Source organism: Phoxinus phoxinus (genome assembly GCF_949152265.1).
Source record: "Phoxinus phoxinus genome assembly, chromosome: 8".
Classification (NCBI taxonomy): Eukaryota; Metazoa; Chordata; class Actinopteri; order Cypriniformes; family Leuciscidae; genus Phoxinus; species Phoxinus phoxinus.
This window is the reverse complement of record NC_136883.1, coordinates 14,908,438-14,936,102: the sequence shown is the minus strand read 5'-3', so window position 1 is coordinate 14,936,102 and position 27,665 is coordinate 14,908,438.

The following is a 27,665-nucleotide window of genomic DNA, read 5'->3' as shown; positions in this document are numbered from 1 at the left end:
AGTCAATCTTGAACTTTCTAGACATACTCAAAGACTCCTTCTACTGTTACGTCAGCCAAAAAAGAAGTCCATATTTGACCCAAGGAACATTGTTTTGGCCAAATAATAGTCAATCTTGAACTTTCTATACATACTCAAAGACTCTTTCTGATGCTTTCATAAGCCATACAGATGTTCTTAGAGAAGTCCATATCTGACCAATTGAACTAATTTCTGGTCAAAGGGTCTTCAAATGGATTTAAACTATATATATTCATAGACTCCTTCTGATGTTAAATCAGACATACAGAGGTCCCTTTTTGAAATACTGAACATGTTTTTGGCCAAAGATTCTTTAAAGATTAACTTGTACATTCAGATTGATTTCTTCTGATGTCAGGAATACACCATTCAAAATATGAATTACTAAACATATTTCTGACGAAAGAGTTCATGAAACGAACTTTCTATATTTAAAGACTCCTTCTGATGTTACGTCAGCCAAAAAAGAAGTCCATATTTGACCCAAGGAACATATTTTTGGCCAAATAATAGTCAATCTTGAACTTTCTAGACATACTCAAAGACTCCTTCTACTGTTACGTCAGCCAAAAAAGAAGTCCATATTTGACCCAAGGAACATTGTTTTGGCCAAATAATAGTCAATCTTAAACTTTCTAGACATACTCAAAGACTCTTTCTGATGCTTTCATTAGCCATAAAGATGTTCTTAGAGAAGTCCATATCTTGACCAATTGAACTAATTTCTGGTCAAGATTAAGATTAAGATATTTCTGACCAAAGAATTCTCGAAACAAACTTTCTATACAATGACTCCTTCTGATGTTACGTCAGCCAAAAAAGAAGTCCATATTTGACCCAAGGAACATATTTTTGGCCAAATAATAGTCAATCTTGAACTTTCTATACATACTCAAAGACTCCTTCTACTGTTACGTCAGCCAAAAAAGAAGTCCATATTTGACCCATGGAAAATATTTTTGGCCAAATAATAGTCAATCTTGAACTTTCTAGACATACTCAAAGACTCTTTCTGATGCTTTCATAAGCCATATAGATGTTCTTAGAGAAGTCCATATCTTGACCAATTGAATGTATTTCTGGCCAAAGGGTCCTTAAATCGTTTTTAACTATATACACTTATAGACTCCTTCTGATGTTAAATCAGACATACAGAGGTTCCTTATTGAAATACTGAACATGTTTTTGGCCAAAGCTTATTTAAAGATTAACTTATACATTCAGATTGGTTTCTTCTGATGTCAGGAAGACACCTAGCCTGGGAAACAAAATATGAATTACTAAACATATTTCTGACAAAAGAGTTCTCGAAACGAACTTTCTATACATACTCAAAGACTCCTTCTGATGTTACGTCAGCCAAAAAAGATGTCCATATTTGACCCAAGGAACATATTTTTGGCCAAATAATAGTCAATCTTGAGCTTTCTATACATACTCAAAGACTCCTTCTGATGTTACCGTCAACCAAAAAAGATGTCCATATTTGACCCAAGGAACATATTTTTGGCCAGATAATAGTCAATCTTGAGCTTTCTATACATACTCAAAGACTCTTTCTGATGCTTTCAAAAGCCATATAGATGTTTATATAGAAGTCCATATCTGACCAATTGAACTAATTTCTGGTCAAAGAGTCTTCAAATGGATTTAAGCTATATACATTTATAGACTCCTTCTGATGTTAAATCAGACAAATAGAGAGCCCTTTTTGAAATACTGAACATGTTTCTGGCCAAAGATTCCTTAAAGATTAATTTATACATTCAGATTTCATCTGATGTCAGGAAGATACTATTCAAAATACGAATTACTAAACATTTTTCTGACCTAAGAGTTCTCAAAACGAACTTTCTATATATAAAGACTCTTTCTGATGTTACGTCAGCCAAAAAAGAAGTCCATATTTGACCCAAGGAACATATTTTTGGCCAAATAATAGTCAATCTTGAACTTTCTAGACATACTCAAAGACTCCTTCTGATGTTACGTCAGCCAAAAAAGATGTCCATATTTGACCCAAGGAACATATTTTTGGCCAAATAATAGTCAATCTTGAGCTTTCTATACATACTCAAAGACTCTTTCTGATGCTTTCATAAGCCATATAGATTTCCATATAGAAGTCAATTTCTGACCAATTGAACTAATTTCTGGTCAAAGGGTTTTCAAATGCATTTAAACTATATACATTTATAGACTATAAATCTAAATCGATGTCTATATGAAGAGTTTCGTTGCAAAATGAGATATATCCATTTTGAGAAATGTTGGTTATTTGACATTATTATTTAAGACATCAACAGTCAAGTTCATTCACAATTTTTTGTACATTAAACTATTACTTGAGCTCAGTGAAGGCCAGGGACAATATTCTTCAAATCCAGGATATTTTTTATTTAATTTTATGTCCATAAATAAGTCAAAAACCATGCCAAAATGCAACCTATTTATCTTAACATTGTCAAACATCTTAAATTGGTTAAAAAAACAATACATCATAAATATATGGAATAGTATATACAAAGATTGATTAATAATAATAAGATTCTGAGTTAGTTTTGGCCAGAACATAGGCTACACAACATAATTTTTTTTTTTTTTTTTTTTTTTTTTTTGCAAAACGCTATATATCCACCTTAGGCTATATTCTACTACTGTAATGCCATTAAGAAAAGCTAGTGAATCAATGTTTTGTGTGTGCGTGCGCGCGTGCGTGCGTGTGTGTGTCGCACGATGACCACAATTAATCTTTGGATGTTTTCCCTCCCCTGAATGCCTTGCCCGTTTGGTCTTCTCCCTTTGATGATTTTCTTTAAATTATGCCTTCCTCTTTCTCCCAACAGCAGCTGGAATGACCGGCTCCAATCGAAATCCATAACGTTAGCTTGACTCTGAAGCTTTGATTCTCTGACTGACAGGCAGCTGTTGATCAGTGACGTAGCCTACGTGACTGACAGCTCGCCTACAGTATAAACAATTAAATGGTAAACGTTTCTTAGTTAGCCTATTAAATCCTCTTTTTAAAAATATGTTTTTGTTTAGATATTATCGTTAAATCACTGAGCAAACTCGGAGCACTTCACCGGCGGTGACTCTCTCCTCGCGTGACAGCCTGAGGTCGCGCAGCAGCCTAACCGCCTATATTGCACTTTGTAAAGAAACTGGGCTGGCGGATATCACGTTTTGTGAAAAAATAAATTTTGTAGTAGCCTTAAAATGTACATTTTTAAATCGTATTAATGGCAGCAATTCACACATAGGTTAAGGTACATCTGAACAGTGATTTCCAATAATAAAATCCAAATGTCAAAAAATGGCGTTTATCGCGTTTTGCAACCAAACTCTTCATATGGACTTCTTTATGGCTGACATAACCTCAAAAGGAGTCAACGAGTATGTATAGAAAGTTCAAGTTCATTGACTCTTATGCCAGAAATATGTTCAGTAGTTCAAAAAGGGGCCTCTGTATTACTGATTTAACATCAGAATAAGTCTATGAGTTTATATCGCTTAAAACCTTTTGAGGACCCATTGACCAGATGTACTACTTCCTGAAAAAGTCTATAATCAATAATAGAGAGTTCAAGATCAATCACGCTTCTATAAGTTCAATAGGTCAGATTTGGACTTTTAAAGTGCTTTTGAAGCATCAGAAGAAGTCTATAAGTAGAAAGTTCAAGATCGAGGACTCTTTGGCCAGTAATATTTTCAGTAGGTCGATTCTGGTATGGAAAGTTCAAGTTCATGGACTCTTGGACCTGTCTTGCTACTATAACATCGCAAGAAGTCAATCTGGATATATGGAAGTTAAAGTTCAAGAACTCTTAGGTCAGAAATATGTTCATCTGTTCAAAAAGGGACCTCTGTAGTACCGATTTAACATCAAATTGATCGCAAGTTTATATCGCTTAAAACCTTTTGAGGACCCTTTGACCAGAAATAAGTTCAATAGGTCAGATATGAACTTCTATACGGCTTATGGAGCATCAGGAGGAGTCTATATAGAAAGTTCAAGATTGAGGACTCTTTGGCCAGAAATATATTCCTTGGGTCAAATATGGACTTCTTTATGGGTGACATAACCTTAAAAGGAGTCAACGAGTATGTATAGAAAGTTCAAGTTCAAGATCTCTTTGGCCAATAATATTTTCAGTAGGTCGATTCTGGTGTGGAAAGTTCAAATTCATGGACTCTTGGACCAGAAATATATTCCTTGGGTCAAATATGGACTTCTTTATGGCTGACATAACCTCAAAAGGAGTCAACGAGTATGTATAGAAAGTTCAAGTTCATAGACTCTAATGCCAGAAATATGTTCAGTAGTTCAAAAAGGGGCCTCTGTATTACTGATTTAACATCAGAATAAGTCTATGAGTTTATATCGCTTAAAACCTTTTGAGGACCCATTGACCACAAATAAGTTCAATAGGTCAGATTTGGACTTTTAAAGGGCTTATGAAGCATCAGAAGGAGTCTATTAGTAGAAAGTTCAAGATCGAGGACTCTTTGGCCAGTAATATTTTCAGTAGGATGATTCTGGTATGGAAAGTTCAAGTTCATGGACTCTTGGACCAGAAATATGTTCAACAGTGAAATATGGACAATTGTCTGGCTGATGTACTACTACCTGAAAGAGTCGATAATCATTAATAGAGAGTTCAAGATCAATCACGCTTCAGTCAGAAATATGTTCAATAAGTCAAATCTAAAAATACTGCATGGCTGAAGAAACATCAGAATCTAGAGTCTATGAGTGTGTTTTGATTGTTCAAGATCGAGGACTCTTTTGCCAGAAAAATGTTCAGTAGGTAATTTATGGGCTGCTGTGTGGCTGATGAATCATCATAAGGAGTCTATGAGCATGTATAAAAAGTTCAAAATCGAGAACTGTTTTACCAGAAATATTTTCAGCGGGTCAATTATAGCCTGTCTTGCTACTATAAAATCACAAGAAGTCAATCTGGATATATGGAAGTTAAAGTTCAAGAACTCTTAAGTCAGAAATATGTTCATCTGTTCAAAAAGGGACCTCTGTAGTACCGATTTAACATCAAATTGATCGCAAGTTTATATCGCTTAAAACCTTTTGAGGACCCTTTGACTAGAAATAAGTTCAATAGGTCAGATATGAACTTCTATACGGCTTATGGAGCATCAGGAGGAGTCTATATAGAAAGTTCAAGATTGAGGACTCTTTGGCCATTAATATATTCCCTGGGTCAATTTTGGACTTCGTTATTGCTGACATAACCTTAAAAGGAGTCAACGAGTATGTATAGAAAGTTCAAGTTCAAGATCTCTTTGGCCAGTAATATTTTCAGTAGGTCGATTCTGGTATGGAAAGTTCAAGTTCATGGACTCTTGGACCTGTCTTGCTACTATAACATCGCAAGAAGTCAATCTGGATATATGGAAGTTAAAGTTCAAGAACTCTTAAGTCAGAAATATGTTCATCTGTTCAAAAAGGGACCTCTGTAGTACCGATTTAACATCAAATTGATCGCAAGTTTATATCGCTTAAAACCTTTTGAGGACCCTTTGACCAGAAATAAGTTCAATAGGTCAGATATGAACTTCTATACGGCTTATGGAGCATCAGGAGGAGTCTATATAGAAAGTTCAAGATTGAGGACTCTTTGGCCAGAAATATATTCCTTGGGTCAAATATGGACTTCTTTATGGGTGACATAACCTTAAAAGGAGTCAACGAGTATGTATAGAAAGTTCAAGTTCAAGATCTCTTTGGCCAATAATATTTTCAGTAGGTCGATTCTGGTGTGGAAAGTTCAAGTTCATGGACTCTTGGACCAGAAATATATTCCTTGGGTCAAATATGGACTTCTTTATGGCTGACATAACCTCAAAAGGAGTCAACGAGTATGTATAGAAAGTTCAAGTTCATAGACTCTAATGCCAGAAATATGTTCAGTAGTTCAAAAAGGGGCCTCTGTATTACTGATTTAACATCAGAATAAGTCTATGAGTTTATATCGCTTAAAACCTTTTGAGGACCCATTGACCACAAATAAGTTCAATAGGTCAGATTTGGACTTTTAAAGGGCTTATGAAGCATCAGAAGGAGTCTATTAGTAGAAAGTTCAAGATCGAGGACTCTTTGGCCAGTAATATTTTCAGTAGGATGATTCTGGTATGGAAAGTTCAAGTTCATGGACTCTTGGACCAGAAATATGTTCAACAGTGAAATATGGACAATTGTCTGGCTGATGTACTACTACCTGAAAGAGTCGATAATCATTAATAGAGAGTTCAAGATCAATCACGCTTCAGTCAGAAATATGTTCAATAAGTCAAATCTAAAAATACTGCATTGCTGAAGAAACATCAGAATCTAGAGTCTATGAGTGTGTTTTGATTGTTCAAGATCGAGGACTCTTTTGCCAGAAAAATGTTCAGTAGGTAATTTATGGGCTGCTGTGTGGCTGATGAATCATCATAAGGAGTCTATGAGCATGTATAAAAAGTTCAAAATCGAGAACTGTTTTACCAGAAATATTTTCAGCGGGTCAATTATAGCCTGTCTTGCTACTATAAAATCACAAGAAGTCAATCTGGATATATGGAAGTTAAAGTTCAAGAACTCTTAAGTCAGAAATATGTTCATCTGTTCAAAAAGGGACCTCTGTAGTACCGATTTAACATCAAATTGATCGCAAGTTTATATCGCTTAAAACCTTTTGAGGACCCTTTGACTAGAAATAAGTTCAATAGGTCAGATATGAACTTCTATACCGCTTATGGAGTATCAGGAGGAGTCTATATAGAAAGTTCAAGATTGAGGACTCTTTGGCCATAAATATATTCCCTGGGTCAATTTTGGACTTCGTTATTGCTGACATAACCTTAAAAGGAGTCAACGAGTATGTATAGAAAGTTCAAGTTCAAGATCTCTTTGGCCAGTAATATTTTCAGTAGGTCGATTCTGGTATGGAAAGTTAAAGTTCATGGACTCTTGGACCAGAAATATGTTCAATAGTGAAATGTGGACAATTGTCTGGCTGATGTACTACTACCTGAAAGAGTCTATAATCATTAATAGAGAGTTCAAGATCAATCACGCTTCAGTCAGAAATATGTTCAATAAGTCAAATCTGAAATACTGCATGGCTGAAGAAACATCAGATTCTAGATTCTATGAGTGTGTTTTGATTGTTCAAGATCGAGGACTCTTTTGCCAGAAAAATTTTCAGTAGGTAATTTATGGGCTGCTGTGTGGCTGATGAATCATCATAAGGAGTCTATGAGCATGTATAAAAAGTTCAAAATGGAGGACTGTTTTACCAGAAATATTTTCAGCGGGTCAATTATCGCCTGTCTGGCTACTATAACATCGCAAGAAGTCAATCTGTATATATGGAAGTTAAAGTTCAAGAACTCTTAAGTCAGAAATATGTTCATCTGTTCAAAAAGGGACCTCTTTAGTACCAATTTAACATCAGAATGATCGCAAGTTTATATCGCTTAAAACCTTTTTGAGGACCCTTTGACCAGAAATAAGTTCAATAGTGAAATATGGACAATTGTCTGGCTGATGTACTACTACCTGAAAGAGTCTATAATCATTAATAGAGAGTTCAAGATCAATCACGCTTCAGTCAGAAATATGTTCAATAAGTCAAATCTGAAATACTGCATGGCTGAAGAAACATCAGATTCTAGATTCTATGAGTGTGTTTTGATTGTTCAAGATCGAGGACTCTTTTGCCAGAAAAATTTTCAGTAGGTAATTTATGGGCTGCTGTGTGGCTGATGAATCATCATAAGGAGTCTATGAGCATGTATAAAAAGTTCAAAATCGAGGACTGTTTTACCAGAAATATTTTCAGCGGGTCAATTATCGCCTGTCTGGCTACTATAACATCGCAAGAAGTCAATCTGTATATATGGAACAAGTTAACAAGTTTAAGAACTCTTAAGTCAGAAATATGTTCATCTGTTCAAAAAGGGACCTCTGTAGTACCAATTTAACATCAGAATGATCGCAAGTTTATATCGCTTAAAACCTTTTGAGGACCCTTTGACCAGAAATAAGTTCAATATGGACTTCTATACGGCTTATGGAGCATCAGGAGGAGTCTATATAGAAAGTTCAAGATTGAGGATTCTTTGGCCAGAAATATATTCCTTGGGTCAAATATGGACTTCTTTATGGCTGACGTAACCTCAAAAGGAGTCAACAAGTATGTATAGAAAGTTCAAGTTCAACAACTCATAGGCCAGAAATATGTTCAGTAGTTTAAAAAGGGGCCTCTGTATTACTGATTTAACATCAGAATAAGTCTATGAGTTTATATCGCTTAAAACCTTTTGAGGACCCATTGACCAGATGTACTACTACCTGAAAAAGTCTATAATCATTAATAGAGAGTTCAAGATCAATCACGCTTCTATAAGTTCAATAGGTCAGATTTGGACTTTTAAAGGGCTTATGAAGCATCAGAAGGAGTCTATAAGTAGAAAGTTCAAGATCGAGGACTCTTTGGCCAGTAATATTTTCAGTAGGTCGATTCTGGTATGGAAAGTTCAAGTTCATGGACTCTTGGACCAGAAATATGTTCAATAGTGAAATATGGACAATTGTCTGGCTGATGTACTACTACCTGAAAAAGTCTATAATCATTAATAGAGAGTTCAAGATCAATCACGCTTCAGTCAGAAATATGTTCAATATGTCAAATCTGAAATACTGCATTGCACTGTCAATGAGTATGTATAGAAAGTTCAAGTTCATAGACTCTTAGGCCAGAAATTCAAGGTGTCTTGAAATATGTTCAAAATATAACATTTGAACTACTGTATGGCTGAAGATACATCGGAAGCAGTCAATGAGCATGTACAGAAAGTTCAAGATCATGGTCTCTTTGACCAGAATATGTTCAGTTGGTCAAATATGGACTTTTGTATGGCTAATGTATTATCAAGAGGAGTCCATATGCATTGAAAGTTAATGTTCAAAGACTCTTTGGACAAAAATATGTTGAGTAGTTCAGATATGGACTATGGACTTCTAAATGGCTTATGAAGCATCAGAAGGAGTCAGAACTCTTTTTCCAGTAATTAGTAGGTCAAAAATTTGTCAACTTTCTGCCTGATTTAATATTGAGAGAAGTCAGTTAGTAAGTTAATATTCAAGGTTTGTGGCCAGAAATATGTTCAGTTGGTAAAACATTTATGGCTGATATAACATCCGAACGAGTCAACAAGAATATTTAGAAAGTTCAAGTTCGAATACTCTTTGGCCAGAAATATGTTGAGTAGGTAAAAAATGGACCTCTGTATGCTTGATTTAACATCAGAAGTAGTCTGTGAGTGTATATATTTTAAAACCTTTTGAGGACCCATTGACCAGAAATATGTCAGATAAGGAATTCGAAATGGCTTATGAACCATCAGAAGGAGTCTATGAGTGTGTTTAGAAAGTTCAAGATCGAGAAATCTTTTTCCAGTAATATGTTCAGTAGTTGAAATATGGACTTCTCTGTGGCTGATTTAACATCAGAAGGAGTCTAAAAGTTTATAATAGTAAAAACATTTTGAGGACTGTTTGGCCAAAATAGTGTTCAATAGGTCAAATATGGACTGTATTTGAGTATATTTGAGTAAGTTAATATTCATGGTCTCTTGGCAGAAACATGTTTAGTAGGTCAAAAATTGAGTTTTGTATGGGTAATGTAACATCAGTAGGATTCTATAGCCTATGTCCTTCTGAGGTTTAAAACCAGGGTCCTCTGTCCAAAGAACTCTTTGGACAGAAATATGTTCAGTAGGTCAAAGAGGGACCTCTGTATACCTGCTATGACACATATAACTATACAACAACAACTAACTTATTCATTTTTGCATTGACGGGAAATTGCATTAGCTTCTGCGTTACAAATAACATACCTCATGTGCAAGGAAAAGATAACACGATCTAATAATGATGCGTTCAATAATAATGTATTGTTATATCTAACTATATAATTTAGATCTTTTATGCAATGGAATGTTACTCCAAAAATGGTATCTCTTCAATGCACAATCGGAACGAGTTAGTTACTGTATGTATGCAATGCACTCATAGCTTATATGTTAATCTCTTTAATGGACATGGGAATGTTTTTTGTCAATGCACAAAGTTAGATTGTTTGTGCAATGCAATTCAACAACATATGTTGTCTCTTTAATGCACATGGGAATGAGTTAGTTCTGGTATGCAATGAGTGGATTGTATTTTATTTTTCAATGCACAAAGTTAGATCGTTTGTGCAATGCAACAACAGATGTTAATTTCTTTAATTCAAGTGCATAGCTTATATTTTTCAATGCACAATTTTAGATCGTTTATTGCAACGCAAAGACACATATGTCATCTCCTTAATGCACATGGGAATGAGTTAGTTCTGGTATGCAATGAAACAAGTGCATAGCTTATATGTTATTTTTCAATGCGCAAAGTTAGATCGTTTGTACAATTGCAATGCAACAAACATATGTTATCCTTTAATGCACATGGGAATGAGTTAGTTCTGGTATGCAATGCAATGCAATGAAATGCAATGCAATGCAAGTGCATAGCTTATATTTTTCAATGCACAATTTTAGATCGTTTATTGCAATGCAAAAACACATATGTCATCTCTTTAATGCACATAGGAATTAGTTAGTTCTGGTATGCAATTACAATATGTTATTTTTCAATGCACAAAGTTTGATTGTTTGTGCAATTGAAATGCAACAAACATATGTCATCTCTTTAATGCACACGGGAATGAGTTAGTTCTGGTATGCAATGCAATGCAATGCAATAAAATGCAATGCAATGCAATGCAATAAAATGCAATGCAATGCAATGCAATGCAATGCAATAAAATGCAATGCAATGCAATGCAATAAAATGCAATGCAATAAAATGCAATGCAATGCAATGCAATGCAATAAAATGCAATGCAATGCAATGCAATGCAATAAAATGCAATGCAATGCAATGCAATAAAATGCAATAAAATGCAATGCAATGCAATGCAATGCAATAAAATGCAATGCAATAAAATGCAATGCAATGCAATAAAATGCAATGCAATGCAATGCAATGCAATGCAATGAAATGCAATGCAATGCAATAAAATGCAATGCAATGCAATGCAATGCAATAAAATGCAATGCAATGCAATGCAATGCAATGCAATGCAATGCAATGCAATAAAATGCAATGCAATAAAATGCAATGCAATGCAATGCAATGCAATGCAATGCAATGCAATAAAATGCAATGCAATGCAATGCAATGCAATGCAATGCAATAAAATGCAATGCAATAAAATGCAATGCAATGCAATGCAATGCAATGCAATGCAATGCAATGCAATGCAATGCAATGCAATAAAATGCAATGCAATGCAATGCAATGCAATAAAATGCAATGCAATGCAATGCAATGCAATAAAATGCAATGCAATGCAATGCAATAAAATGCAATGCAATGCAATGAAATGCAAGTGCATAACTTATATTTTTCAATTCACAATTTTAGATCGTTTATTGCAATGCAAAAACACATATGTCATTTCTTTAATGCACATGGGAATGAGTTAGTTCTGGTATGCAATGCTATGCAATGCAATAAAATGCAATGCAATGCAATGCAATGCAATGCAATGCAATGCAATGCAATGCAATGCAATGAAATGCAAGTGCATAACTTATATTTTTCAATTCACAATTTTAGATCGTTTATTGCAATGCAAAAACACATATGTCATCTCTTTAATGCACATGGGAATGAGTTAGTTCTGGTATGCAATGCTATGCAATGCTATGCAATGCTATGCAATGCTATGCAATGCTATGCAATGCTATGCAATGCTATGCAATGCTATGCAATGCTATGCAATGCTATGCAATGCTATGCAATGCTATGCAATGCTATGCAATGCTATGCAATGCTATGCAATGCTATGCAATGCTATGCAATGCTATGCAATGCTATGCAATGCAATAAAATGCAATGCAATGCAATGCAATGCAATGCAATGCAATGCAATAAAATGCAATGCAATGCAATGCAATGCAATGCAATGCAATAAAATGCAATGCAATAAAATGCAATGCAATGCAATAAAATGCAATTCAATGCAATGCAATGCAATGCAATGCAATGCAATGCAATAAAATGCAATGCAATGCAATGCAATGCAATGCAATAAAATACAATGCAATGCAATGAAATGCAAGTGCATAACTTATATTTTTCAATTCACAATTTTAGATCGTTTATTGCAATGCAAAAACACATATGTCATATCTTTAATGCACATGGGAATGAGTTAGTTCTGGTATGCAATGCTATGCAATGCAATAAAATGCAATGCAATGCAATGCAATGCAATGCAATGCAATGCAATGCAATAAAATGCAATAAAATGCAATGCAATGCAATGCAATGCAATGCAATGAAATGCAAGTGCATAACTTATATTTTTCAATTCACAATTTTAGATCGTTTATTGCAATGCAAAAACACATATGTCATCTCTTTAATGCACATGGGAATGAGTTAGTTCTGGTATGCAATGCTATGCAATGCTATGCAATGCTATGCAATGCTTTGCAATGCTATGCAATGCTATGCAATGCTATGCAATGCTATGCATTGCTATGCAATGCTATGCAATGCTATGCAATGCTATGCAATGCTATGCAATGCTATGCAATGCTATGCAATGCAATGCAATGCAATGCAATGCAATGCAATAAAATGCAATAAAATGCAATGCAATGCAATGCAATAAAATGCAATGCAATGCAATGCAATGCAATGCAATGCAATGCAATGCAATGCAATGCAATAAAATGCAATGCAATGCAATGCAATGCAATAAAATGCAATAAAATGCAATGCAATGCAATGCAATGCAATGCAATAAAATGCAATGCAATGCAATGCAATGCAATGCAATGCAATGCAATGCAATGCAATGCAATGAAATGCAAGTGCATAACTTATATTTTTCAATTCACAATTTTAGATCGTTTATTGCAATGCAAAAACACATATGTCATCCCTCTTTAATGCACATGGGAATGAGTTAGTTCTGGTATGCAATGCTATGCAATGCTATGCAATGCTATGCAATGCTATGCAATGCTATGCAATGCTATGCAATGCTATGCAATGCTATGCAATGCTATGCAATGCTATGCAATGCTATGCAATGCTATGCAATGCTATGCAATGCTATGCAATGCTATGCAATGCTATGCAATGCTATGCAATGCTATGCAATGCAATGCAATGCAATAAAATGCAATGCAATGCAATGCAATGCAATGCAATGCAATGCAATAAAATGCAATAAAATGCAATGCAATGCAATGCAATGCAATAAAATGCAATGCAATAAAATGCAATGCAATGCAATGCAATGCAATAAAATGCAATGCAATGCAATGCAATGCAATGCAATAAAATGCAATGCAATGCAATGAAATGCAAGTGCATAACTTATATTTTTCAATTCACAATTTTAGATCGTTTATTGCAATGCAAAAACACATATGTCATCTCTTTAATGCACATGGGAATGAGTTAGTTCTGGTATGCAATGCTATGCAATGCAATAAAATGCAATACAATGCAATGCAATGCAATGCAATGCAATGCAATGCAATAAAATGCAATAAAATGCAATGCAATGCAATGCAATGCAATGCAATGCAATGAAATGCAAGTGCATAACTTATATTTTTCAATTCACAATTTTAGATCGTTTATTGCAATGCAAAAACACATTCGTCATCTCTTTAATGCACATGGGAATGAGTTCTGGTATGCAATGCTATGCAATGCTATGCAATGCTATGCAATGCTATGCAATGCTATGCAATGCTATGCAATGCTATGCAATGCTATGCAATGCTATGCAATGCTATGCAATGCTATGCAATGCAATGCTATGCAATGCAATGCAATGCAATGCAATAAAATGCAATGCAATGCAATGCAATGCAATGCAATGCAATGCAATGCAATAAAATGCAATGCAATGCAATGCAATGCAATGCAATGCAATAAAATGCAATGCAATAAAATGCAATGCAATGCAATAAAATGCAATGCAATGCAATGCAATGCAATGCAATGCAATAAAATGCAATAAAATGCAATGCAATGCAATGCAATGCAATGCAATGCAATGCAATGCAATGCAATAAAATGCAATGCAATGCAATGAAATGCAAGTGCATAACTTATATTTTTCAATTCACAATTTTAGATCGTTTATTGCAATGCAAAAACACATATGTCATCTCTTTAATGCACATGGGAATGAGTTAGTTCTGGTATGCAATGCTATGCAATGCAATAAAATGCAATGCAATGCAATGCAATGCAATGCAATGCAATGCAATGCAATGCAATGAAATGCAAGTGCATAACTTATATTTTTCAATTCACAATTTTAGATCGTTTATTGCAATGCAAAAACACATATGTCATCTCTTTAATGCACATGGGAATGAGTTAGTTCTGGTATGCAATGCTATGCAATGCTATGCAATGCTATGCAATGCTATGCAATGCTATGCAATGCTATGCAATGCTATGCAATGCTATGCAATGCTATGCTATGCTATGCTATGCTATGCAATGCTATGCAATGCTATGCAATGCTATGCAATGCAATGCAATGCAATAAAATGCAATGCAATGCAATGCAATGCAATGCAATAAAATGCAATAAAATGCAATGCAATGCAATGCAATGCAATAAAATGCAATGCAATAAAATGCAATGCAATGCAATGCAATAAAATGCAATGCAATGCAATCCAATGCAATAAAATGCAATGCAATGCAATGCAATGAAATGCAAGTGCATAACTTATATTTTTCAATTCACAATTTTAGATCGTTTATTGCAATGCAAAAACACATATGTCATCTCTTTAATGCACATGGGAATGAGTTAGTTCTGGTATGCAATGCTATGCAATGCAATAAAATGCAATGCAATGCAATGCAATGCAATGCAATGCAATGCAATAAAATGCAATAAAATGCAATAAAATGCAATAAAATGCAATGCAATGCAATGCAATGCAATGAAATGCAAGTGCATAACTTATATTTTTCAATTCACAATTTTAGATCGTTTATTGCAATGCAAAAACACATTCGTCATCTCTTTAATGCACATGGGAATGAGTTAGTTCTGGTATGCAATGCTATGCAATGCTATGCAATGCTATGCAATGCTATGCAATGCTATGCAATGCTATGCAATGCTATGCAATGCTATGCAATGCTATGCAATGCAATGCAATGCAATGCAATGCAATGCAATGCAATGCAATGCTATGCTATGCAATAAAATGCAATAAAATGCAATGCAATGCAATGCAATGCAATAAAATGCAATGCAATGCAATGCAATGCAATAAAATGAAATGCAATGCAATGCAATGCAATGCAATGCAATGCAATGCAATAAAATGCAATGCAATAAAATGCAATGCAATGCAAGTGCATAACTTATATTTTTCAATTCACAATTTTAGATCGTTTATTGCAATGCAAAAACACATATGTCATCTCTTTAATGCACATGGGAATGAGTTAGTTCTGGTATGCAATGCTATGCAATGCTATGCAATGCTATGCAATGCTATGCAATGCTATGCAATGCTATGCAATGCTATGCAATGCTATGCAATGCTATGCAATGCTATGCAATGCTATGCAATGCTATGCTATGCAATGCAATGCAATGCAATGCAATGCAATGCAATGCAATGCAATGCTATGCAATGCAATACAATGCAATGCAATGCAATGCAATGCAAGTGCATAGCTTATATTTTTCAATGCACAATTTTAGATCGTTTATTGCAATGCAAAAACACAAATGTAATCTCTTTAATGCACATGGGAATGAGTTAGTTCTGGTATGCAATGAAACAAGTGCATAGTTAATATGATATCTTTCAATACACAAAATTAGATCGTTTGTGCAATTGCAATGCAACAAACATATGTTATCCTTTAATGTACATGGGAATGAGTTAGTTCTCCTATGCAATGCAACAACATATGTTATCTCTTTAATGCACATGGGATTGAGTTAGTTCTGGTATGCAATGCAATGCAAGTGCATAGCTTATATTTTTAAATGCACAATTTTAGATCGTTTATTGCAATGCAAATGCAACAAACATATGTTATCCTTTAATGCACATGGGAACGAGTTAGTTCTGTTATGCAATGCAATGCAATGCAATGCAATGCAATGCAATAAAATGCAATGCAATGCAATGCAATGCAATGCAAGTGCATAGCTTATATTTTTCAATGCACAATTTTAGATCGTTTATTGCAATGCAAAAACACAAATGTCATCTCTTTAATGCACATGGGAATGAGTTAGTTCTGGTATGCAATGCAATGCAATGCAATAAAATGCAATGCAATGCAATGCAATGCAATGCAATGCAATGCAATGCAATGCAATGCAATACAATGCAAGAGCATAGCATATTTTTCAATGCACAATTTTAGATCATTTATTGCAATGCAAAAACACATATGTCATCTCTTTAATGCACATGGGAATGAGTTATTTCTGGTATGCAATGAAACAAGTGCATAGTTAATATGATATCTTTCAATACACAAAATTAGATCGTCTGTGCAATTGCAATGCAACAAACATATGTTATCTCTTTAATGCACATGGGAATGAGTTAGTTCTCCTATGCAATGAAACAAGTGCATAGCTTATATGTTATTTTTCAATGCACAAAGTTAGATCGTTTGTGCAATTGCAATTGCAATTGCAATTGCAATGCAACAAACATATGTTATCCTTTAATGCACATGGGAACGTGTTAGTTCTGGTATGCAATGCAACAACATATGTTATCTCTTTAATGCACATGGGAATAAGTTAGTTCTGGTATGCAATGAAACAAGTGCATAGCTTTATATGTTATTTTTCAATGCACAAAGTTAGATCGTTTGTGCAATTGAAATGCAACAAACATATGTTATCCTTTAATGCACATGGGAACGAGTTAGATCTGTGCAATGCAACAAAATATGTTATCTCTTTAATGCACATGGGAATGAGTTAGTTCTGGTATGCAATGCAATGCAATGCTATGCAAAACAATGCAATGCAATGCAATGCAATGCAATGCAATGCAATGCAATGCAATGCAATGCTATGCTATGCAATGCTATGCAATGCAATGCAATGCAATGCTATGCAATGCAATGCAATGCAATGCAATAAAATGCAATGATATGCAATGCAATGCAAGTGCATAGCTTACATTTTTCAATGCACAATTTTAGATCGTTTATTGCAATGCAAAAACACATATGTCATCTCTTTAATGCACATGGGAATGAGTTAGTTCTGATGCAATGCAATGCAATGCAATGCAATGCAATAAAATGCAATGCAATGCAAGTGCATAGCTTATATTTTTCAATGCACAATTTTAGATCGTTTATTGCAATGCAAAAACACAAATGTCATCTCTTTAATGCACATGGGAATGAGTTAGTTCTGGTATGCAATGCAATGCAATAAAATGCAATGCAATGCAATGCAATGCAATGCAATAAAATGCAATGCAATGCAATGCAATGCAATGCAATGCAATGCAATGCAATGAAATGCAAGTGCATAACTTATATTTTTCAATTCACAATTTTAGATCGTTTATTGCAATGCAATGCAATGCAATAAAATGCAATGCAATGCAATAAAATGCAATGCAATGCAATGCAATGCAATGCAATAAAATGCAATGCAATGCAATGCAATGCAATGCAATGCAATAAAATGCAATGCAATGCAATGCAATGCAATGCAATGCAATGCAATGCAATGCAATGAAATGCAAGTGCATAACTTATATTTTTCAATTCACAATTTTAGATCGTTTATTGCAATGCAAAAACACATATGTCATCTCTTTAATGCACATGGGAATGAGTTAGTTCTGGTATGCAATGCTATGCAATGCTATGCAATGCTATGCAATGCTATGCAATGCTATGCTATGCAATGCTATGCAATGCTATGCAATGCTATGCAATGCAATGCAATGCAATGCAATAAAATTCAATGCAATGCAATGCAATGCAATGCAATGCAATAAAATGCAATGCAATGCAATGCAATGCAATAAAATGCAATGCAATAAAATGCAATGCAATGCAATAAAATGCAATGCAATGCAATGCAATGCAATAAAATGCAATGCAATGCAATGCAATGCAATGCAATGCAATAAAATGCAATGCAATGCAATAAAATGCAATGCAATGCAATGAAATGCAAGTGCATAACTTATATTTTTCAATTCACAATTTTAGATCGTTTATTGCAATGCAAAAACACATATGTCATCTCTTTAATGCACATGGGAATGAGTTAGTTCTGGTATGCAATGCTATGCAATGCAATAAAATGCAATGCAATGCAATGCAATGCAATGCAATGCAATAAAATGCAATAAAATGCAATGCAATGCAATGCAATGCAATGCAATGAAATGCAAGTGCATAACTTATATTTTTCAATTCACAATTTTAGATCGTTTATTGCAATGCAAAAACACATGTCATCTCTTTAATGCACATGGGAATGAGTTAGTTCTGGTATGCAATGCTATGCAATGCAATAAAATGCAATGCAATGCAATGCAATGCAATGCAATGCAATGCAATAAAATGCAATAAAATGCAATAAAATGCAATAAAATGCAATGCAATGCAATGCAATGAAATGCAAGTGCATAACTTATATTTTTCAATTCACAATTTTAGATCGTTTATTGCAATGCAAAAACACATATGTCATCTCTTTAATGCACATGGGAATGAGTTAGTTCTGGTATGCAATGCTATGCAATGCTATGCAATGCAATGCAATGCTATGCAATGCAATGCAATGCAATAATATGCAATGCAATGCAATGCAATGCAATGCAATAAAATGCAATGCAATGCAAGTGCATAGCTTATATTTTTCAATGCACAATTTTAGATCGTTCATTGCAATGCAAAACACATATGTCATCTCTTTAATGCACATGGGAATGAGTTAGTTCTGGTATGCAATGCATTGCAATGCAAGTCCATAGCTTATATTTTTCAATGCACAATTTTAGATCGTTTATTGCAATGCAAAAACACATATGTCATCTATTTAATGCACATGGGAATGAGTTAGTTCTGGTAATCAATGCAATGCAATAAAATGCAATGCAATGCAATGCAATGCAAGTGCATAGCTTAAATTTTTCAATGCACAATTTTAGATCGTTTATTGCAATGCAAAAACACATATGTCATCTCTTTAATGCACATAGGAATTAGTTAGTTCTGGTATGCAATTACAATATGTTATTTTTCAATGCACAAAGTTTGATTGTTTGTGCAATTGAAATGCAACAAACATATGTCATCTCTTTAATGCACACGGGAATGAGTTAGTTCTGGTATGCAATGCAATGCAATGCAATAAAATGCAATGCAATAAAATGCAATGCAATGCAATGCAATAAAATGCAATGCAATGCAATGCAATGCAATGCAATGCAATGCAATAAAATGCAATGCAATGCAATAAATTGCAATGCAATGCAATGCAATGCAATGCAATGCAATGCAATGCAATGCAATAAAATGCAATGCAATGCAATGCAATGCAATGCAATGAAATGCAAGTGCATAACTTATATTTTTCAATTCACAATTTTAGATCGTTTATTGCAATGCAAAAACACATATGTCATCTCTTTAATGCACATGGGAATGAGTTAGTTCTGGTATGCAATGCTATGCAATGCAATAAAATGCAATGCTATGCAATGCAATGCAATGCAATGCAATGCAATGCAATGCAATGCAATGCAATGCAATGCAATGCAATAGCATAACTTATATTTTTCAATTCACAATTTTAGATCGTTTATTGCAATGCAAAAACACATATGTCATCTCTTTAATGCACATGGGAATGAGTTAGTTCTGGTAAGCAATCCTATGCAATGCTATGCAATGCAATGCAATGCTATGCAATGCTATGCAATGCAATGCAATGCAATGCAATGCAATGCAATGCAATGCAATGCTATGCAAAAAAATGCAATGCAATGCAATGCAATGCAATAAAATGCAATGCAATGCAATGCAATGCAATGCAATGCAATGCAATGCAATGCAATGCAATAAAATGCAATGCAATGCAATGCAATAAAATGCAATGCAATGCAATAAAATGCAATGCAATGCAAGTGCATAACTTATATTTTTCAATTCACAATTTTAGATCGTTTATTGCAATGCAAAAACACATATGTCATCTCTTTAATGCACATGGGAATGAGTTAGTTCTGGTATGCAATGCTATGCAATGCTATGCAATGCTATGCAATGCTATGCAATGCTATGCAATGCTATGCAATGCTATGCAATGCTATGCAATGCTATGCAATGCTATGCAATGCTATGCAATGCTATGCAATGCAATGCTATGCAATGCTATGCTATGCTATGCAATGCAATGCAATGCTATGCAATGCAATACAATGCAATGCAATGCAATGCAATGCAAGTGCATAGCTTATATTTTTCAATGCACAATTTTAGATCGTTTATTGCAATGCAAAAACACATATGTCATCTCTTTAATGCACATGGGAATGAGTTAGTTTTGATGCAATGCAATGCAATGCAATGCAATAAAATGCAATGCAATGCAAGTGCATAGCTTATATTTTTCAATGCACAATTTTAGATCGTTTATTGCAATGCAAAAACACAAATGTCATCTCTTTAATGCACATGGGAATGAGTTAGTTCTGGTATGCAATGCAATGCAATAAAATGCAATGCAATGCAATGCAATGCAATGCAATGCAATGCAATGCAATGCAATGCAATGCAATGCAATACAATGCAAGAGCATAGCATATTTTTCAATGCACAATTTTAGATCATTTATTGCAATGCAAAAACACATATGTCATCTCTTTAATGCACATGGGAATGAGTTATTTCTGGTATGCAATGAAACAAGTGCATAGTTAATATGATATCTTTCAATACACAAAATTAGATCGTTTATGCAATGCAACAAACATATGTTATCTCTTTAATGCACATGGGAATGAGTTAGTTCTCCTATGCAATGAAACAAGTGCATAGCTTATATGTTATTTTTCAATGCACAAAGTTAGATCGTTTGTGCAATTGCAATTGCAATTGCAATGCAACAAACATATGTTATCCTTTAATGCACAATGGGAACGTGTTAGTTCTGGTATGCAATGCAACAACATATGTTATCTCTTTAATGCACATGGGAATAAGTTAGTTCTGGTATTCAATGAAACAAGTGCATAGCTTTATATGTTATTTTTCAATGCACAAAGTAAGATCGTTTGTGCAATTGAAATGCAACAAACATATGTTATCCTTTAATGCACATGGGAACGAGTTAGATCTGTGCAATGCAACAAAATATGTTATCTCTTTAATGCACATGGGAATGAGTTAGTTCTGGTATGCAATGCAATGCAATGCTATGCAAAACAATGCAATGCAATGCAATGCAATGCAATGCAATGCTATGCAATGCAATGCTATGCAATGCTATGCAATGCTATGCAATGCTATGCAATGCTATGCAATGCAATGCTATGCTATGCTATGCTATGCAATGCAATGCAATGCAATAAAATGCAATGATATGCAATGCAATGCAAGTGCATAGCTTATATTTTTCAATGCACAATTTTAGATCGTTTATTGCAATGCAAAAACACATATGTCATCTCTTTAATGCACATGGGAATGAGTTAGTTCTGATGCAATGCAATGCAATGCAATGCAATGCAATAAAATGCAATGCAATGCAATGCATGTGCATAGCTTATATTTTTCAATGCACAATTTTAGATCGTTTATTGCAATGCAAAAACACAAATGTCATCCCTTTAATGCACATGGGAATGAGTTAGTTCTGGTATGCAATGCAATAAAATGCAATGCAATGCAATGCAATGCAATACAATGCAATGCAATGCAATGCAATGAAATGCAATGCAATGAAATGCAAATGCTTAACTTATATTTTTCAATTCACAATTTTAGATCGTTTATTGCAATGCAAAAACACATATGTCATCTCTTTAATGCACATGGGAATGAGTTAGTTCTGGTATGCAATGCTATGCAATGCTATGCAATGCTATGCAATGCTATGCAATGCTATGCAATGCTATGCAATGCTATGCAATGCTATGCAATGCTATGCAATGCTATGCAATGCTATGCAATGCTATGCAATGCTATGCAATGCTATGCTATGCAATGCTATGCAATGCAATGCAATGCAATGCAATGCAATAAAATTCAATGCAATGCAATGCAATGCAATGCAATAAAATGCAATGCAATAAAATGCAATGCAATGCAATGCAATGCAATAAAATGCAATGCAATGCAATGCAATGCAATGCAATAAAATGCAATGCAATGCAATGCAATGCAATAAAATGCAATGCAATGCAATGCAATGCAATGCAATGCAATAAAATGCAATGCAATGCAATGAAATGCAAGTGCATAACTTATATTTTTCAATTCACAATTTTAGATCGTTTATTGCAATGCAAAAACACATATGTCATCTCTTTAATGCACATGGGAATGAGTTAGTTCTGGTAGCAATGCTATGCAATGCAATAAAATGCAATGCAATGCAATGCAATGCAATGCAATGCAATGCAATAAAATGCAATAAAATGCAATGCAATGCAATGCAATGCAATGCAATGAAATGCAAGTGCATAACTTATATTTTTCAATTCACAATTTTAGATCGTTTATTGCAATGCAAAAACACATATGTCATCTCTTTAATGCACATGGGAATGAGTTAGTTCTGGTATGCAATGCTATGCAATGCTATGCAATGCTATGCAATGCTATGCAATGCTATGCAATGCTATGCAATGCTATGCAATGCTATGCAATGCTATGCAATGCTATGCAATGCTATGCAATGCTATGCAATGCAATGCAATGCAATGCTATGCAATAAAATGCAATGCAATGCAATGCAATGCAATGCAATGCAATGCAATAAAATGCAATGCAATGCAATACAATGCAATGCAATGCAATAAAATGCAATGCAATGCAATGCAATGCAATAAAATGCAATGCAATGCAATGCAATGCAATAAAATGCAATGCAATGCAAGTGCATAACTTATATTTTTCAATTCACAATTTTAGATCGTTTATTGCAATGCAAAAACACATATGTCATCTCTTTAATGCACATGGGAATGAGTTAGTTCTGGTATGCAATGCTATGCAATGCTATGCAATGCTATGCAATGCAATGCAATGCTATGCAATAATATGCAATGCAATGCAATGCAATGCAATGCAATGCAATGCAATGCAATGCAATAAAATGCAATGCAATGCAAGTGCATAGCTTATATTTTTCAATGCACAATTTTAGATCGTTCATTGCAATGCAAAAACACATATGTCATCTCTTTAATGCACATGGGAATGAGTTAGTTCTGGTATGCAATGCATTGCAATGCAAGTCCATAGCTTATATTTTTCAATGCACAATTTTAGATCGTTTATTGCAATGCAAAAACACATATGTCATCTCTTTAATGCACATGGGAATGAGTTAGTTCTGGTATGCAATGCTATGCAATGCTATGCAATGCTATGCAATGCTATGCAATGCTATGCAATGCTATGCAATGCTATGCAATGCTATGCAATGCTATGCAATGCTATGCAATGCTATGCAATGCTATGCAATGCAATGCAATGCTAAGCAATGCAATGCAATAATATGCAATGCAATGCAATGCAATGCAATGCAATGCAATAAAATGCAATGCAATGCAAGTGCATAGCTTATATTTTTCAATGCACAATTTTAGATCGTTCATTGCAATGTAAAAACACATATGTCATCTCTTTAATGCACATGGGAATGAGTTAGTTCTGGTATGCAATGCTATGCAATGCAATAAAATGCAATGCAATGCAATGCAATGCAATGCAATGCAATGCAATGCAATGCAATAAAATGCAATAAAATGCAATAAAATGCAATAAAATGCAATGCAATGCAATGCAATGAAATGCAAGTGCATAACTTATATTTTTCAATTCACAATTTTAGATCGTTTATTGCAATGCAAAAACACATATGTCATCTCTTTAATGCACATGGGAATGAGTTAGTTCTGGTATGCAATGCAATGCAATAAAATGCAATGCAATGCAATGCAATGCAAGTGCATAGCTTATATTTTTCAATGCACAATTTTAGATCGTTTATTGCAATGCAAAACACATATGTCATCTCTTTAATGCACATAGGAATTAGTTAGTTCTGGTATGCAATTACAATATGTTATTTTTCAATGCACAAAGTTTGATTGTTTGTGCAATTGAAATGCAACAAACATATGTCATCTCTTTAATGCACACGAGAATGAGTTAGTTCTGGTATGCAATGCAATGCAATGCAATAAAATGCAATGCAATAAAATGCAATGCAATGCAATGCAATGCAATGCAATGCAATGAAATGCAAGTGCATAACTTATATTTTTCAATTCACAATTTTAGATCGTTTATTGCAATGCAAAAACACATATGTCATCTCTTTAATGCACATGGGAATGAGTTAGTTCTGGTATGCAATGCTATGCAATGCAATAAAATGCAATGCTATGCAATGCAATGCAATGCAATGCAATGCAATGCAATGCAATAGCATAACTTATATTTTTCAATTCACAATTTTAGATCGTTTATTGCAATGCAAAAACACATATGTCATCTCTTTAATGCACATGGGAATGAGTTAGTTCTGGTATGCAATGCTATGCAATGCTATGCAATGCTATGCAATGCTATGCAATGCTATGCAATGCTATGCAATGCAATGCAATGCAATGCAATGCAATGCAATGCAATGCAATGCTATGCAATGCAATGCAATGCAATAAAATGCAATGCAATGCAATGCAATGCAATGCAATAAAATGCAATGCAATGCAATGCAATAAAATGCAATGCAATGCAAGTGCATAACTTATATTTTTCAATTCACAATTTTAGATCGTTTATTGCAATGCAAAAACACATATGTCATCTCTTTAATGCACATGGGAATGAGTTAATTCTGGTATGCAATGCTATGCAATGCTATGCAATGCAATGCTATGCAATGCTATGCAATGCTATGCAATGCTATGCAATGCTATGCAATGCTATGCAATGCTATGCTATGCAATGCTATGCAATGCTATGCAATGCTATGCAATGCAATGCTATGCAATGCTATGCAATGCTATGCTATGCAATGCAATGCTATGCAATGCTATGCTATGCAATGCAATGCAATGCAATGCTATGCAATGCAATACAATGCAATGCAATGCAATGCAATGCAATGCAATGCAAGTGCATAGCTTATATTTTTCAATGCACAATTTTAGATCGTTTATTACAATGCAAAAACACATATGTCATCTCTTTAATGCACATGGGAATGAGTTAGTTCTGATGCAATGCAATGCAATGCAATGCAATGCAATAAAATGCAATGCAATGCAAGTGCATAGCTTATATTTTTCAATGCACAATTTTAGATCGTTTATTGCAATGCAAAAACACAAATGTCATCTCTTTAATGCACATGGGAATGAGTTAGTTCTGGTATGCAATGCAATAAAATGCAATGCAATGCAATACAATGCAAGTGCATAGCATATTTTTCAATGCACAATTTTAGATCATTTATTGCAATGCAAAACCACATATGTCATCTCTTTAATGCACATGGGAATGAGTTAGTTCTGGTATGCAATGAAACAAGTGCATAGTTAATATGATATCTTTCAATACACAAAATTAGATCGTTTGTGCAATTGCAATGCAACAAACATATGTTATCCATTAATGTACATGGGAATGAGTTAGTTCTCCTATGCAATGCAACAACATATGTTATCTCTTTAATGCACATGGGATTGAGTTAGTTCTGGTATGCAATGCAATGCAAGTGCATAGCTTATATTTTTAAATGCACAATTTTAGATCGTTTATTGCAATGCAAATGCAACAAACATGTTATCCTTTAATGCACATGGGAACGAGTTAGTTCTGGTATGCAATGCAATGCAATGCAATGCAATAAAATGCAATGCAATGCAAGTGCATAGCTTATATTTTTCAATGCACAATTTTAGATCGTTTATTGCAATGCAAAAACACATGTCATCTCTTTAATGCACATGGGAATGAGTTAGTTCTGGTATGCAATGCAATGCAATAAAATGCAATGCAATGCAAGTCCACAGCTTATATTTTTCAATGCACAATTTTAGATCGTTAATTGCAATGCAAATACACATATGTCATCTCTTGAATGCACATGGGAATGAGTTAGTTCTGGTATGCAATGCAATGAAACAAGTGCATAACATATGTTATTTTTCAATGCACAAAGTTAGATCGTTTGTGCAATTGCAATGCAACAAACATATGTTATCCTTTAATGCACATGTGAATGAGTTAGTTCTGGTATGTAATGCAAAAAATGGATAGCTTGTATGTAATTTTTTAATGCACAAAGTTAGATCGTTTGTGCAATGCAATGCAACAACACATGTTATCTATTTAATGAACATGGGAATGAGTTAGTTCTGGTATGCAATGCAATTTAACAAGTTTATAGCGTATAAGTAATTTTTCAAGGCACAACGTTAGATCGTCTGTGAAATGCAATGCAACAGCGTACAGTTTATCTCCTCAGAGCACAACGCAATGAGTATGTTATCTCTTTAATGCACATGGGAATGAGTTAGTTTGGTATGCAAGGCAATGCAACAAGTGCAAAGCTTATACGTCAGCCATACAGATGTCCATATTTGACCCAAGGAAAATCTTTCTTGCCAAAGAGTCCTCGATAGACTCCTTTTAATGTTAAATCAGCCATGCAGAAGTCCATATTTGACCTACTGGACATATTGCTGGAAAAAGCCTCCTCAATCTTGAACCTTCTCTACATACTCATAGACTACTACTACTTATTTCTGGTCAAAGTTTCTACAAAAGTTCTTAAACTAAATAAACGAATAGACTCTTTCTGATGTTAAATCAGCTTTACAGAGCTTCCTTTATGAACTGCTGAAAATTTTGTTGACCAAAGTGTCTTTGAACTTTCTCCACAATATAACTTTCTATACATGTTGACTCCTTTTGATGTTCAATCTTGAACATTAGCCATACAATAGTCCATATTTGACCTACTGAACATATTTCTGACCAGAGACCTTGAACATTAACTTACTATGAATACTTCTCGTACTATAAAGACTTCTCGTGATGTTTTACCAGCCAGACAGTAGTCCATATTTGATCAATTGAACATATGTTTGGCCAAAGACTCCTCAAAATGTTTTTTACTATTGTCCATATTTGACATTCTGAATTTTTTTCTGGCCAAAGGTACTCGATCTTGGACTAATCTATACATACTCATAGACTCCTTCTGATGCTTCAT